General features: G+C 45.4%; 1 protein-coding gene across 1 annotated transcript in view; it reads right to left on the bottom strand.

Annotated features, from left to right (window-relative positions):
• Nucleotides 1-17,894, bottom strand: part of LOC128723964 (vesicular glutamate transporter 1) — a 30,091-nt gene that overhangs the window by 5,640 nt on the left and 6,557 nt on the right. The gene's annotated exons all lie outside the window — the stretch shown is intronic.

A 17,894-nucleotide genomic window follows, 5' to 3' on the forward strand; every position in this document is an offset into this window, starting at 1 on the left:
GCTAAAGATTGAACTCTCACTTTCACACTATTTTCGCTCACTTGTATACCTGAAGGAACACATAACTTTTTCGCTTTTTGCACTTCTTTATACGTTGGAAATCGTGAAGGATCTGTCCGATGACTTCCTTCGTATTGATCTTTCGATAAATTATAATCAATTAAAAATCCAAACGCCTCCTTTCCGTTCATCAGCTATGTTTGACTCGGATTTTCACTTAAGTTGAATGATCGATTCAATAATCTTCCTAACAGATATACCACTTCGAACTTATTTTCTTTACGAGCTATTTTTCTTGCAAATTCTAGCATTTCTTCCAAACTATATTTTTCACCCAAATCACTTTCTATTTCACTGATTCTGCGCCGTCTTTGTCGTTTGCCAATAATTTCGAAAGATTTACGAGGTCTTCCAAATCTGCTATCATTCTCCTTTTGTGTGCTTTCACTTCGACATACAATATCAAAATTTGAATTTAGCCACTTTTGATTATATTTTTCAAATCGCATTTGGTGTCGATTGGATCTATCGTACAATTGTTTTGCTTTCACTAAGAGCAATTTTATTCTTTGTCGAACAGACTTTACTGGCAAATTTCTTGTTTTAACCACTTCCAGAATATAATTGAAAATAATTTCCGTATTTTCTTTTACTGAATTTGAAATATTGATTTGCTTTAAAATATCTTTAATGATGAAATAAGCCATGTTGTTTATATACGTTTTATGTTTGGAATGAACTTAAATGTGAACTAGTAGAACTAATTATATAAGATATGGGTAGCTTAATGTCATCCTATATGCCATTACGTTATATGGGAATCCCATATATCATTCAATAAAATTATGCTGTATATAGTACAGGTAGCTGCTAAGTTTTTATGCTAGCATAATATGTGAAACCCCCCCCCCCCCTAAGGCAAAAAATGCCGCCTCAATAACAGTGGTTACCTTCAATGGGGGTAACCACTGTTATTGAGGCGGCTCTTTTTGCCTTAGGAGGGGCTTTTCACATATTATGCTAGCATAAAAACTTAGCAGCTACCTGTACTATATACAGCATAATTTTATTGAACTAAAACACAGGTGTAAAATTTTACAAACAGGTGGCAAGGGTAGTGAGTATTATTGAGGCGGTGATGTTTATAAGTTAACATATCTAGCGTCAGGTACCATGCGGCTCCATATGTAAAAAAAGTTTACCTACAAGATTTGATTTTACAAACGAGTGCGCAAGTATGCGCAGCTGGAAATGACTTTAAAAGTTTGTTTAAATATTAAACTAACGTTACTGAAAATTTGGCGATGGTACTTTTTGATACTTTTTTTTTATTCATTACCAAAGTTGAAAAACATGTTTTTTTCCTATTTTTATTATCAAAAAACAATTTTTTTTTTCTTTTTATTATAAATAAATTTATTTAAATAACTTTAAAACAATGAAAACTTTATAATCTTTCGAACTATATGCAATTTGCATATAATATTGTAGAAAAACAGAGCAAAACATCCCATTAAACAAGAACGCTCAATGTCCAGAAATTTCATCGTTTTTTTGCACTTTTTCAACTTTGGCATCGTATATCTCAAAAACTACTAAAAATAGAACCCTGTAATTTTGGCTTTTTCTTAGTTAACTATTTCTTAATTCATCACCATGTTCAAAAATACCCTACCATATATGTAAAAAATTGGACTTATGACCGCCTTTTCCCCAACGTGGCATCTCACGCTCCCCGTGGCAGGACGCAGAAGAAGTCACGGATGTAAATCACCCATCCCAGTCACGGCACCACACCGGGAGATGATAAACGCGTTTCGGGTTCGTTCGCAGTCGGAAGCTAACCGTTAGAACAGCAGGGGCGCTTGTAGAGAACCGACATACCGGGCAGCACTTCAACGAGATGGAAATGAATTTCCCACCAACCGACTGGCCGTGTGGGGTGAAGCGCAAAACAAAAGCCTAATGTAATTGATAATTTGTCTGACGACGGGACATGCATTTGTGGCTGTGATCGCACGCTTCTCGACCAATGCAGCCGGGTTCGTTAAGGAACTGTGCACTATGATTCCGAATCACATCGTTCTTTCTGCCGGGGATGGATGAATCATGTTGCTGGGCATTCGCTCTAAAATCAGAACGCTCCCACTTACTGGCGACAAATCGCTTCACTCACGCGGAGCTTTACGATGCGCCATAAATCCTGAAGCATTCCATCCAAGGGAGGCAAAAAAGTCCTGCCACCATATCGGAGCATAAAAAATAATTGATTTGATAAATGTCACCCAATAAGGCGAGCGGCAAAAACACAACCAGAAAGCCACTGCGGACCTGGCGCCGAAACAAAGTTATCCTTCCATCTGACCGTCTAGCCGTGAATGCAGAAACGCCGACAGATCCTTACGTGAAACAGGAGACAGATTTTTTTGTTTTCCTTCTTATGCTGCGTTCAACCCTCCCCGGAAAACTCTCCGCAAGAAGACGTCATCCATCCCGATTTATTGCGAGGCAAAAACAGGGGAAAACTAAGCCCAGCAAAAACCTCCCTAGCTCCTTGCGAACTCGGGCCGGAACTGGGCAGGAATTATCGTTGACAAACATAATTAAGTTACTTTCGGGAGGTTTGATAATATTGTTTACTAATATCCGCTTTCAAGAGCTCACTCCCTAGCATAGACCTCGGTGTTGTTCGTGGATGAGCAGACAAAACCAAAGCCGACGCTGTGGGCAGGATTTCGTGGGTTTCGTAGGACCGTGATGAAATTGAATTTCCGGGTCTCCGCCTTCAGACACATACGAGTGTCGAAAGTCGGTAAACCAACCGCCGAAGATGATGATGGTCATTCGCACCGATGATGACGGTGGTGATCTTTCGGAGAGAGATTAAGAGCGCTTTTGTGGAATTGATCAGTCATCGAGCGTGGTGACGTGAAGGGTATTAATCCTAAGTAACTTTTCGTGACGCCTTTTGATTGATTACATTCGAGAGAGAAATAGTTGATACTCGACTGCTGGGGGTGGCATAAAAGATCTATGGAAACTAAGTTGCTCGCATTTTGTTTTGCAACTCTATTTGATGTACATCTTCTAGCTACAGCTCGACGACATAATTGAAATTTACAGCCTAAACAGCGCACACATACACGAAAAAACCACCCTAGTATGCAAATAATGCTCGTTCAATCGAAACGATACTCGCCCAACGTGATTTTTTGGCACATAAATATCAATTTGAACCATCAAGCACGTGTCTTTTCCGACACCACCCACTCGAAGCCGGATGAGGCAGCCAGGATCACACTATCCCGGTGCGTCACCTAGCCGGCGGTGGGATGAAAATTAATGAAATCGCTTTTCAAGCATTTTTAATTTAAATTTGTCAGCACTTCAAACGATTGAATCCGGAACCGGGTGGAAATCGGCCGTACGTTACCATGGAGACGCAGACGAAGGGCTCGTTCACGCGTCCCGATGGAAGGGCATCATTGAAATCCAATTCCCGTAAATATCATTTACAATTCTTCGGAGACTTATCTTTTAATTCACTGGATTTGCTTCGCTACCGCTCGGGGAGCCATCCACAGTGCCATCTTCGTCTTCGGGAAGACATCCTTCTATGGTGGATCCCATCCTTTTTGCGGGTCGATTGTAACGCGATCCTTTTCCCGCAATCAGGTGCGCAAGCGACCAAACTTCGCCGTTGGCGGGATTACTTGGGTGAGGCTGGGAATTTGTCGGTTTGCGTGAAAATGCCGTAATCCCACGGGTTTGTGTTCGAAAGCGCCGCTATCGGCTCGGCCCACAGGACGGTGGGAAGAAGAAGAATCAATGTAAACAACGTTTTACGTTAAACGATTAGATTGTTTTTCCGTGTTTGGCATGTCCCGAAGCGTCCGATGGCGGTGTTTACAGTTCTCTTCTACAGGGAGCATAAGTACCTTGGAGAATTAGCTCTCGGACAGGAAACAACGTGAATCCTTTACAAATCCTTACGGGTTTTCGATAAATGAAGGGAATGTGTTTGAATTTAGAGGATTTTCTTTAATACTTTTTTGCAACAAACTAATCTGGTGCAAGAACTAAATACATATGATAGTGCATAATATAGATACACAACAACATCCAATATATCACATATTATTCTTATCCTTTATTATTCAATTAATCATTTTCTTAAAAATATATTGTAAGTATTTAGTTTAATGTAAAGTCTGGAATGCAAATTAAAGCAAATTACTCAAATCCAAAAAAGTACAGTGAAAAATCCAGATTTAATAAGAATAAACCTGCTGAATTTCAGCATCATTCAGGAACTTCCTCAATCAAACTTTAAACTAACCATTCATGATGATTTTTGCGACAGATTTTTCCTCCCGCGCACAACTCTAATGAACACGGGATCAACAGGTGAACGAGAAAGATGGTCAACCATCAAAAGGAATATTCCTCCCCCGGCTCAAAAGGACCGACGACCCCAGCACCCTGGGGGTTTTTCTCCGCACCCCTAACGACTCACCCCAAGGCAAACGAATCGCTGAGGTGAATATTTGATGAAACGTGGCCAAAAACACGCCACCACCTACACCAGCGCCGAGCCGTGACGTCTGAAATTCATACGTCCTTTGGGAGCTGCGGTGAAACTTTTATGATTATGCTGGAGGCCCTCCCGAGGCCCTCCCGGGAAAGCTAGCCGGGAGCTCGTGTTGATTCGCTTGTTATGTTTGTGATTTGATTTCGAGCTCGCGATACGAGTGGCATGGCCATGGCTGAGGTGGAATGGACAGGACGCGAGCGCAGTGAATTTCCACCGAACACAGTCGAGGGAGAAAATTTAGAAACAACCCACCCTTTGCTGCGTGCGTGGGAAAGAAATACATAATTTATGTTATTAACTGGTAACAATCCGCTTTACTCACGGTACGCGACCGTTTTTCGTGTGCGGTTGGGTTTTCCCTGCCGGTGGAGGGTGGCGATCGAGCGATAAGCACCCCTGGAGCGCCAGACCGGTAATTGACGGTATCAAACGTTTGAGTTTGGCTAATTGATATTGGCTTCGTATCCTAGCGATGGGAAGCGGTCGAAGAACGCCACAATGGCACCCGTCGGGTGATGTATTACTGCTAGGAACATGTACGGCTTTTCCATTCTCCAAAATGGGCTCATTAATCTATGAGTAGTTTTGTGAGGCTTTCGGGAAAATTTATATTTGGTTGTGAGTAATTATTTAACGGTAACTTCTACAACATCAAAGGAAAGTAATTTCTTTGGAAATACAAAATAAATCTCTTTTTTTCTAGAGCATATTTTGCCTGAAAGTTTCACATATTTAGTTGCTTTTTCCTAGAAAAAAAATCCATTACAATGCCATAGTGTCTCAGTATTAGCCTTAGCAAGTTGTATATTTGAAAAACCGACACGCATAAAAACACCTGCAAACAATAGTTTCAATGAACCGAATATGATCAATCGTGCAACGCAAACGCAAAGCCTCGCTAAACATTCCTAAGATAAATAACCCCGCTCAGGAGCTCGAATGCAGGGACGTGAAATGAGAAATGTTATTAAAAATGGACCGCTGCACTCGGCAACATATTCACCCAGCACCGGAAAGTCAAACATTTGCTCAAAAGCTATTAAAACCGAGATCCGAAATGGAACGCTTGCCATCTTTCAACCCCGAAACAAGAGATATGCAAATAAATTTAATTTCTAAATTATGGATCATATCAATATTTGTCGTGTTTTTCGCGTTCCCCTGCACCGGGGGACCACCGTCTGGCGGAAAGACAAACATAATAACGGCTACGTTTAAACCGCACCACCGCCGGCCAAGCGAGGGTTAAGTGAGGTTTATTCGCGAAGGGCCGCTCGAAATCGACAATTTCTCCCGAGGGACACGACCCGACCCGGGAGACCAATATTTGTGCCGACAAGCCCGCTCGGAAACTGTAGCGGATATCAATCAAAATTAGATAAGCATATCGGCTGAATGCCATCAAGCCGTACCATTTCCCTGCGTACAGGCACGAGCGGACGGTATCCTTTTTGCTGGGCGCCATTTTGAAGGTCATCCAGCACCAAAAGAACGACCCACCCGACATGTGCGTGGGCCGCGGATCCTTATCTGTGCCGGGCCATCATTCGATTAAGCCTTTCATTGTACCGGCGATGATTGAATTTCCGGTTGAAGTATTTCCATCGATCGGGAAGCGACACATGGTTCGGGCCGGGGCGGAACGCCAGCTTTAATGAAGTTTTGATTGATGGACTGGTCCAGCCATCCGGAAGCCGAGCATCTGACGGGGCATCGGAGTTCATTAAAAACGGATTTACTACTCCACGGAAGGAAGGCAGCAAATATTGTGGTCCACTTGAAAAATAAAGTAGCATAATATTCGCTCTTCAGGCAGGCTGCGAGAAACCATTATTGCCTATCATGCTGTTGCCAAGCAACCTGGAGGGTGCGAATTCAGGATGGTTTTTAGTTTGCTACCCAACGAATGCTCACGTTTCGTAGGCTTTTTAATTTGCCCCCTTTGCGGAGGAAGAGGAGGTCAAAACAAAAAGAATCACGTAAAGAAACCCAAGCACTTATTTATTCATTAAACGGTAATCGTTCGTGCGAAATTGAATTTCCCTCCTATTACGGCGCCCGGAAGGTAGGCAATCTGATTGTCTGACCAAGTGCCGCCTCTCGCTCGCACTGCTGCCGCTGCTGTCTCTATCTAATTATCTGACTTTACCCATCTTCCTGCATCTGGATGGCGCCAGGACACACTCCATCGAAATGCCTACTTCCCCAGCCTGATTCGTTTGCAAAGCAAAAACCGTAGAGCAAACGGAACCAACACCGCAGCAGAAAGCAGCACAAGATAGCAGGCCCAGCCCAGAAGACCGACGGCCGAGATTTTCCCTCGGTTTCCACCGGCAACTGGTCTGGGCGCATTCGAAGGGCTTCCAGAGCTCCGTAGACGCGTGGTAAATAGCGTAGGGAAGGAAAAAGAATCCCCATCAACGAACCAAACAACGTACATCCCCGGGAAACACCGGACACAGTCGGAAGCATCCGAAACGGAAACAGAAAAGCAATCATTAAAAATAGCTGTTAAAAGATTGAATCGTCCAGATTACGTAACATAAAAGATTCTCCCTTTCGTCCTTTTTCGGCACGCACCAAAGGAAAGTTGGCGCGAGAAGACATCTCCGGTGATCTCCGGTGAAAGTAGCATTAGGTGGTATTGTTTCGTTAGCCTCCCGAACTCTCACGTGTGTCCTGCGGTGATCGGCTTTATCTGTGAAACATGTTTCGAAGGATCTCTTCCTGGAAGACTGCATCCAGCTTCAAGTTCCCGAATGCTCCCGTGACGTTTGGCCCGTGACGTGGCTTCGCAATTTTCCAAATAGACCGTCGCATCGTGTCAATCTTTTCGAGATTTGATTTTCTGAGAGCAACGACGGCGACACAGTTCGATGAAACGGCTGAAGCACATTTGAGCCGTGTCCGACGCCCGTAACCCATTGGTGCGCCTGGAGCTTATGCAACCCGCTTCAAATCCGTCAGCAAACAAAACCGACAAACGGAAACAACTCAACGAGCGGGAGAAGCGCGGCGGAAACAGGGAGGGAAACCGAAGAAAAATAGAAATGTAATAAAACCGATACATGACCCCTCGTTTGACGGGGGAAGAAAAACAGCAATCAAATGAATTGGCAGGATTGATATCGGGCGCGCCGGATTCTGCGTTCTTCAATACCCGAAATCATTCGCTCTCCTCATGCCCATGTCGACGTTTGAAGTGGTGCGGAGTGGCAAGGAAAACCCCGGGAAAACATAAACATCCGCTTCGGAGGGAGTGGAAGCTCCGACAAACGGCGCTCGTGAAGCGTCCTGTCAGCAAGAGAGGATTTCGCAACAACCATTCCCATAATCCTTCCTGCGCCTTTCGGTTACGGCTGCTGGAAGTGTAGCGGAACCCTCTTGGAGTTTCTTTTAAGCCCACCACAAAACGTAGCGAGCGGTTCGTGAGAGGGGCAAGCCCTACGAGCAGTCCCTTAAATCGGGGAATAAAAATAATGCCAAAAGATTTACTCCCAAGCGAAGAGAAGAGACCAAAAAAAAACAACACATTTTCCCGAGACATTGCAGGATTATTCAACCCGTTTTCAACCCGCTACCCGTTTAGGGACGACGAATTGCGTCAAAGGGGCACTCTATCGCGCCTGATTATTGTTTCGTAATGATGTAATTTAAAGTCATTTCTCAGGCGAACACTAGCCGGTTCGGAATTGTTCGCGTGAAACCATCCTCGGCGTTGACGGAGCGATTTGATTTATGGAGCTCTCACCAAAAAAAAATCACCAAAAGACGGCAAAGAAAGACGACACGACCGCCACGACGCTGAGCGGTTGAAATATTGGAACAAATCCGTTGAAATTCAATTCCTGTCACTCGGTGGGGGGAAAGAAGCCTGCTCGGGAATTCTAAATAATGGCAATTTTTCATACGCCGGCCCAAGTGCGACACCATCAAAGAACTCGTCGCCTCGTATCGATCGATTTCCCAGTAGCCGCCCCGTTTGAGTCGGGCGGAAGTCGTCCACACGACGGCATCGATCGCGACGGGCAGGAAAAAACCCCCATTTCCCATCTGATCTACCCAGCCACCGAAGGGTGGGAGAGAAAGCGAATTGAAATCTCAAGATGGCGAAGAGTGAAAGCGAAACGTGACAATCGAGCCGCGTGGCGTATTTGCACACAATATGCGAAGCGATCGGAGCCGTTTCGTATCAAGCGTTGTGGGGGTGGGAAAATGGGTGATGGAATTCAAGGAAACCTGCACGCGTTCACGTGTACGAACCGATGGAAAAGAAACCATAAGGCGTCCGGAGTTTGAAGTGGTATTGAAGTGCGTCTGCATATTAACACATATCGTCATTTCGCGAATATCTTCGCCTTTATTTCTCAAACGATCTTAGGACGGTTTTGTAAGACCGCTCAAGTTTTCCTTCCATCGGCTTTTCATCAATCTCCATTACCTCTAATCACAGAGAGCTCAAGGGAAACATCTCTGTCTGTAGTTTTCTCCAAAACCAGCAAGGGGTTAAACGGCTCTAATTACGCCAACGAACAACAACCTTCTGACGGGTGATGTCCTTATTTTCCCGCAAGCGTGTGCTCGTCCATCATGGCGTCAAGCAGACGCCCACACATCCTGCACCCATTCGAAATCCTTCCCCAGGGGCAGGAAAAGCGTCACGACGCGCCTGTGATTCAAATTAAGATCATTTATCGGTCCGAAAATGAGTCCGGCATAATTTAGTCATTACTTCCACTTTTATGTCGCTCGTCCTCCGTTGGCGTGGCAGACAACAGGACACGTTTCTGCACGTTTCCGGCGAGTAGAGGATGACGCCTGGAGTAGTTTACCAGCGCCGTGCGTTTGTCCCATTCTCACCCTCTGACCGGGGATCGGCTTTCAGAAGCAATTTCCTGAGATTTCGCCACTTTTGTTTATTTATCGTGCGTTTCCACGCCTGGACCGTCCACAGGGACGACCATCGGTGGTTATCAGATTCCCCTGTGCCGTTTTCCGCACGGACGCTCTCTCAGGTTGGGCTAAAATCAGCAATCAAACCCCGAAAAGGGACGCCGGGTTTCATTTATTTCAGATTTTGTGCCACCTTTCCCAGCGCATCGGGCTTCGAGCGATGTTTGCGCTCGGGAAATGAAGGAAAAATCAGCGAGATCGAGAGCTAAATAATGCCGCCGAGAACAGGAGTGGGTATTATCAGCGTCCGGGTGTCGCGAGTTTTCACAACTTTACGCATTCCAATCACGCTCCAGACAAGTGGCTTAATGTGTCTCGCTTTTGCATACTCTTCCTTCGATCGGGCTGGGGATGGTCAGAGTGCTTCTGAGCGCGAGATATATCTCCATTCTTCTGCGGAACATCCATTAGAGAGGCGCGTTTCTGAATCCACGCTGGGAAAACGGGAAGGATATTTTATTTCCATTTCTGTATCTTCGTCTCTGCATAGAGAAAGTGGTACATTTTCCTTCCAGTGCACTGCTAGTGGCGATAATTCGCGGTTACAACACGGTTACAACAACTTCATAAGTGTGACGCTTAAAACCCGTTTGTTCCACTGACCGTTGAGAAAAGGGCAAGCGTCTTTAAGACATTTTCACTTTCTAATTTAGCATCAACAAAAAGGTGCTAAGAAAAAAGTTCAAATGGTTGTGGTGTAGAGATCCGCATCGCTCTGGAATCCAGACGCCGCTGACGGGAATGCATGCAAAAGAGCCCTGATCGCTATCGATTTTACCATTAACAAAGTTCATGTCACATGTATGACCTAGTTCGTGAGACAGAACGATCACAAGGACATTTAAAGAACGATTTAACAAGTCACAGCTAATATTACGTCATTTTTTGTGGCATTAGAATGTGAATTATTACTGCTTTTACAAAGCTTTATTCAATGTATGAGCATCGTAGAGTGTCAAACATGAATTTTATTGCTCCTCAAAAGCACTGGGATTGGTAAGCCACGACTTGTCGATATGTCACAAAGCGAACCACATCACTTACTAAATGAATTGCAGATTCAACGTGCTCTTATCGTCATGCCATTTTTCATTCCACCCATTGGCTTTACACCAACAGCCCCCGAGATCACAGCCTGCTGCTTTTTTACTTTTCTTTTTCCCCGAGAATGAGTCCATTATTCTCCCATCTAGTGTGCGTGGTGAAAAACCCCTTCAAACATGATGGAAACCCACCCTTCGACGATGAAAAGTCACATGTATCAATCACCGGTGAACGTGATATCGGCTCGCCCTCGTCAATGATTGCGGAGGCTGTCCTGGCGACAGGACGAGCCACGGTTTGCCACCCTTCTTTTCGTCCTTTTCCGAAGTATAGCCCCCACCGCTTTTTCCCACTCATACGACCATTTTGAAGGTGTGGGAGCGATCCTTCTCAACCGTATGGGGCACACCACGCAAAGCTAAAATGCGCTCCCATCTGAAAGCGGTGAAGCTCTTCACCGAACAAGGACATCCAGGCGCTCGTACACAGGATGAATGTAGCGGGCCGTCGCCGGGCGCTCTTCCTCCCCAGGGGAAATCATTTAAGCCGCATATAATGATGACAACAAAACAGCTCTCGACAGGAGATTTGCTCCCGCCGCCTCCGGTTTCGGCGGTTAATGCGCGTCTTAGCGGAAAAAGGATTGCACGGGTCCCGTTCCTCGGTATTGACAGCGGTTCCATTCGAAACGAAGATAAACGTGATCACTTCACGAGCTGATTAATCAACCCGCTGCTCGTTTGTTGCGCATTTCGTCCCCATTTTCGAGCGCTACCCGCAACGTCGCCTAACAGCCTTCCGAGGTCCTTCCAGCCAGGATCAACGGGAACATCAACTGTATCACGTTCCGATGATGCCCACCGTTACACCACAATGACGCACCTCATCCAGAACACATCACGCTTTGTCACCCGCCGGTTTCGGTGGTCGGTTTCCCTTCCCGGGAGGTGGTTTTTAGCACCGTGTTAATGAGAGCAACCGAGTTTTTGCTGAATCGAGGGGAAAAACGGCCCCCCGGCTTGTCAACAACGGTAACCAGCAGAAGCCAACAGCAGCAGCAGCAGCAGTAGCGAGAGCGGTGACAGCAGAAGTGGAAAGTGAGACATCACGCTCGTCCCTTGTCAGGGAGGGAAAAAAGGCAAGGAAAAATCCACCCTCACCCATTCGGACGTTCTATTTCTGGTGGTTAATTCCCGATTCGATGTGCCACGCGCACTTCACGGTGGATGAAATTTAACGTCACTCTTTAAACACGGCCGTGCGTTGGTCGGTTTCTGGCCGGGGAAAATGCTGATTAAGATAAAAGTACACTCGCCTCACTTATCCTCCTCCACACCACCGTCGAGCTGATCATTGTTTGAAAAGTTTTCCCCACCCCACCAGGGCCGCGTTCCATTTCGTCACTTGCGGAGCTTCGCCGAAGATGATTATCTTCATGGGTTTTCCTTGTGATATTAATTATCATTAGAGTCAACCGAAGGCCCGGCCGGCGCAGTTAATTGATTCGCGTCTGATTCAATCACCCGATGGGTGGCCGGGAACGGTGAGCTAGATTTAATTAAACTCCGCAAAACGCGCACTTCGGGAATGGAATTTTCATCAATCTTCATCCCGCACACGGGTTTACACACCCGTGTTCGAGTGTCCAAATTCTTTCGAATGGTTTTTGTAATGGCAAAAAACGCATTCAAATCTCATCGTGTAATGCTTTCAACAATCCCAACCACTGCGGTTGTGGCTTAATCTCCCGGCCTGAATGAATCCCTGCCCCATTTAAGGACGTTTGCATGTGTCCTGTTTCCCGTTTCAGCAAGCATTCATGCTCACATCAAACGCCTCTGCCTCACATCCATGCAAGGGCTCGGAGATGCAAGCATTAAGTCGCGGACGTTCCTCACAATCTCCGGGACTGCCGGGTTTTCCACCCGGTTCATTATCATACGCCAGGCTGCCAGGCGCTTGGGCCACTGAAAGCCGCTTAGTCGTGGCTTTTCTGCTTGCGTTTTCCCTCCGGAGCGTGCATTCAGCCCGCGCAGCGTGTGGTAGATGGATGTTTTCTTGTGTGATTTATTTTATTTCACTCCCGCTCTATTCAACCGCATTGCTAAGCGGAGCAAATTTATACCATTCATGAGAGCTGGCGTGCGTGTGTGTATGTGTGGCGGTGTGATAATAGTGGCCCATCTCTGGGCGGTCGCGCTTATCCTCCCGTGCCGGCTCCCCAGAGGGGTTTGGTCGAACAAAGACGCTCAAAACGGCAACTCAATGCTGGAGGACATGCCTGGACCTGGCTGCCTAGCGCCGAAAGGACACGAACACGGTTCCGAGCGAACCAAGTGCGTATCGATGGCTCTCGAGAGCATGTCGAGCGGGAAGTGAGGTGGAAAAAAATCAAGACACTTTCAACGGCAGCTCACTTTTCGAAACGATACCATCTCAAGGATCTTTTGAGCTACTTCATCCTGATGGCGTTTTATGCTGGACGAACGGCGCAAGGGACGCAACGGCAGGTCATTTTACAACGATTACGAGCGACGAAAGGCGGGAGGACGTACACACACACATATGATATGAAAGAAAAAAAATCACAATGATCTCGGAAAGTGGGAGAAACTCAGCCAATCCACGGGTTTTCCATGCAAGCAGTCACATCTGGACGAGCCTGGCGACAACAATCGCCATAATGGTGGTCAGTTGCATTTATCTAATTGGACTTTTTCACTCGAAACACCCTAAAAGGGTCACGCTGGTGGAAAATATATCAAAACACCCGAGCCCTGCTTTTTCACCACGTGTCTGGCTATTTTCCTGCAGGATGGGTTGGATTTTTGACTAACAAATCAATTTCACGCTTCACTTGGCTTAATTAATCACACCATCAGTTACGCACCGTTTTCCACCCACCATGCGAAAAACCGCTTTCCATCGCTACCTTCTGGGATTATTTGCAAGAAAAAAAGTTATGATACCACAATTTACGATCAACGTCATCGCTGTTTTCCAACCGGTGCCGGGGGGTCGTTCGATTATTCGCCCACCCAAAACCGACCCGTGGGTTAGTTTCCGGCTCATGAATTTTCCACCACCGCAAAAGGAAGTCGATTTCTCTCCCGGGGTTATTTTTTACTTTCCGACCATCCAGAAATATCGAAATAATCCTGCAAAATGGTCGCTAAAAATAAGAGGACAAAAAAACCACTACACATAAGCTCTGCCGAAAGTTTGTCCTTCGTTTTGGGGTGTATTTTTTCCGAGCGTGCGCTTATCAGGAAGATGGTGAACTAGCATGATACTTCTTTTTTATGTTACGATTTTGTTTTAATATTTCCCGACCCACCTTCCTTCGCTTCTGTGCGACCCCTTGCCCTGCTCTGCGGTAGATTGTAAATCCGATTATAACTTTGCTTGCACATTCTTTCATCTTGCAATTTATGGGTTGGAACGCCGAATTGGTGACATTTTTTTTTTTTTGAGTTGCTCCTTATCAGAACCGCCAGTCAGTCTGGCATCATAATCGTATCGGGCTTGATTACACGACAACTTGTACCGAGTGGTAATTGGATTTCATCATTCTGCGTTTTTTTTCCACTAGCCAGATGGATGCTGATTTAAATGCAATATTTCGTGAGGGCTTCGGCTGCGAGCTTAAACACTAACTCTATTTAATCCCCGTCCAGCAGTCGGTGGAATATTTTCAGCAGCATCATCACACGAAGCGTTCACGGTCGTGATAATATTCGCAAAAAAATGAACACTACCCATCGGAATGGCACAGTCGATCATCAATTATTGTCGTGAAGGATAACTTACATCGAAGTGATCGAAAAAAAAACACGCCGAGAGGAAACATATTTCGGGTATTGGAAACGCACTCTCCGCTACCACAACTTCCATGGCACCATGGCTTCGAGAACTCAATAAACCACTCGAGAGCTAAACTGTGTGAAAGCGAAGTACGTGACCGACATGTCTAATATATCGGCCCTTGAGCCGTTGGGTCGTTGGCGTTCTCTCGTGAAGGAAAGTGAAACGACCACTCATCGGCGCAATCTACTCTCGATACACCACAAGCAGCCTGCCACGGGATGCCATCGGGAAAAGCGTACCAACTATTCTGGTTTTTCCACTTTTCTTGGAGCTCATTTTGCCGAAAATTCGTCCTCCTGCTGGCACTGAATTTTAATGCCACCGGTTTTCGTCGACGTTATTTTATTTTCTGTTTTATTTGTCCGCCTTACGATTACTTCGACGATGACATTATTACATCCGGTGTGGAACCCTCAACCCAGAACGACACACGCTTTTCACGGTTGCCAAACGCGCCACGTCTCCGTTTCGAAGGGGATATTGATTTATGCGGAAGCGGATTCTTGCAAGCGCGCAAGAATGGTAATCAATACGATAGCGAAAGATTACGGGCCGCGTTCGACAAATACACCCGGGCTAGTGCAAATAGCACCCCGGCGCATTAGCTAAAATATGCAAATTTCGAGACATTTATGCAAAGCAGCGATCGTTGCGTTTCTTAATCTGTTTTCAGTGCGTTACGGTTTCGTCGGGAAAGTGGCTTGGGGGTGATGGAAAATGAAGTGTGGGACTTTGTTAAATTGTAATCGATAAATGTTCATCGGCTTTAGCAATCATTTTTTTATTATGTTTTAATGTCACAATGCCAAAGTTATATTCCATACTTTATCGTTGGAGATTCTATTTGACAAAGCTATTGGTCTGTTAGGATTTATTTTTGTTTAAATGTCAGCTTTTATTGTATGAGAATGATTTTATTATTTTAGAATGATTTTATTTGATGAGGTTATTGGTCGATTGAAATGAATTTTTATTTTGAAAATGCATAAATTTCAAAGTGATCAATACTAAGCTACTTAATTATATAAATGAGAGCATTTCTTATATGAAAAACGATATAAATGAGAGCATTTATTAAATGCGAAACGATTTATGCTTAATACATGAACATTTTTTGTCAGATCATCAGTCCCCATTTCGGAAAAGTTTCCTCAAAACAAGTTGTTTATTCGTGTACATTCGTTTTTTTCATTCCAACAGAAGACAACGCTCCCAAAACAGCCATTGCTGGACCTCATTCAAACAATACATTGTGCAATCAAAGTTCGTTCTAGACTCTACTCTGAAAAAAACATACTAATAACACTAGAAACACATTTAAAAGCCGCTTCTTTCCCTCAGCTCCCAAGAAGCACTTCCGATCCGTCCCATTCACCTGCCAATGCACCTCGCCACTTGCAGCTGTCCTGCATTGCCAGCATTGCCACACACAATTACAAAACCTTACAGCATGCACATCCTCCCTCAATTTCTCTCTCTCTCTCTCTTTCTCTCTCTCTCTTTCTCTCTCTCTCTTTCTCGCTTCATGACTCTTCCCTAGTGTGCCGTTCAGTTGAACGCAAATGGATCCCGCTCGGTACAACAATAAAATCCATTAACGTGATTAAATTGCTTCGGTTGTTGAAACGGCTCATCCGCCGCGAATCCTTCCGCTCTCGTGTTTGCTCCTTTCTAAGAGGCGTTCCATTTTCCAGCACATATAACAATCAAACGGTGATGTCGCTCGTTGACGCAATCGTTCCACTCTGGCAACTGGCTTTCCCCATTCTCCACGCTGCCATTCGATTCGGTGTGCGGTGAGTTTTCCCTCAAATCGGAACAGACGAAAAACACCTCCAGTGCGGTCGTTAGAACAAAAAGTCACTTTTCCGAGGCGTACGTCAAAGGGGTACGCGAGTGTCGACGGTGGCGAATTCATTTCCACCCTTCCGTGGCCACTCGCGAGGGTGATAAGTAAATGCAGATTGACGACCGTTAGAAACAATTACCACCCTTTTACGGTGTCGTGCTAAATTTTTCACTCGTCCATTTCATTTCCCGGGGTTTTCCCTCCACCCAATGGGTGGATAGTTTGTGAGCAAGGGTGCAGATAGTGTCAGTTCCGCTTAAAGCAGCCACTCTCAGCGGATTCATCTGCTGAAGCGGGACAATTCCATCCCGCGTGTTTATCGATTGACCGAATTCCCAGCCTCAGGAAGCACGATCCGCTAGGCCAGGCCAGGCTTTGTGGCTGGCGACACACTTCACCGCAGACGAGTCGCACTCGACTACGCACCCATCGAGGTTACGGCGCCGCCAAAAAGTCGCCAGTCTCGCCAAAAAGTCTGGCAATACATTTTTTTTATGGCTGCGGGTATGCGATTGGAACCGCGCCAGCTACGGGAAAAACTTCACCGATAGTTCTAGTTCTACTCCCTGGAAAAACTCCTCGGGGCTGTTGGTACCAAGGGATGGTAGTTTTCGGGGGTTGCTTTCTCCAACCGCTTCCTGGCGCATCCTTACGACGGGTGGAAAAACATCAGTTATTAGTGCTCTTGTCGCCGGGACGGCGGCCAAGCGGGCGGTTTTGTTGACTCTTTTGGCTCGCATCGGAGTCGGGATGGTTTTTTTTTGCCAAGGAAAATGCGTGCCGCAGAACAACGCTAAGAAGGGACGGAATGGCGAAGATCTTTGCGAAGATATTGGAGATATCCTTGGCGCCACCGAGCCGGGAGGCCAAAATGATAAATCGTTTTTGGGCCGCAATACGAGCTGCGGCTGAGGGAACGGGGAAAACCGACCGTTCGGCGGATGGATGCTTTTGCATGAGAAAAACTTCATTGAAAAAAAAAACGTGACGGGTTTCCCCGGCGTATCAAATAACTATTGAATATTTATAGCCATTCAAATTGGGGCGAAAATAAATTCATTGGCTTGGATTGAGATTTCAGGGGATCCTTCTTTTGTCCTCTTCATGAAGTATTTGTCGTGGCAACCTACATACTTTGATTAACATGTTTAATCCTTACATTTAATCTAAACTTGGTGGTGTTTTATAACAACTTGATTAAAATTAATTTCATATTTAAGATTGCTTCGAATTTTAGCACCAAATTAGTTAGCATGATAAATGAAATTATTCTCGACTTATTATTGTTTTATGTATTAAGTGTATTAAGCATTTTAATGTGATTCAAAAACAGTACTCCGCCGTGGCTTGCTCTTCCACTGAATTAAGCCTGATGGATGCTTCATCACATTTATCATCGGATGCATCCTCAAATCGCTATAATCTCATAAACAATAAACCACCCCGTGTGACGTAAAGGACATCGCGAACGAAATAAAATTAATTTCCAACACCGTGAGCCAACTAATGGGCGTTGACAGGTCTACCACCCAACGGCAGGAAGGTCCTCATAAATCTGCTACCATCACAGCAGGCGGTGCGCGTAAC

The sequence above is a fragment of the Anopheles nili genome, chromosome 3 (assembly GCF_943737925.1).
Source record: "Anopheles nili chromosome 3, idAnoNiliSN_F5_01, whole genome shotgun sequence".
NCBI classification, from domain to species: domain Eukaryota; kingdom Metazoa; phylum Arthropoda; class Insecta; order Diptera; family Culicidae; genus Anopheles; species Anopheles nili.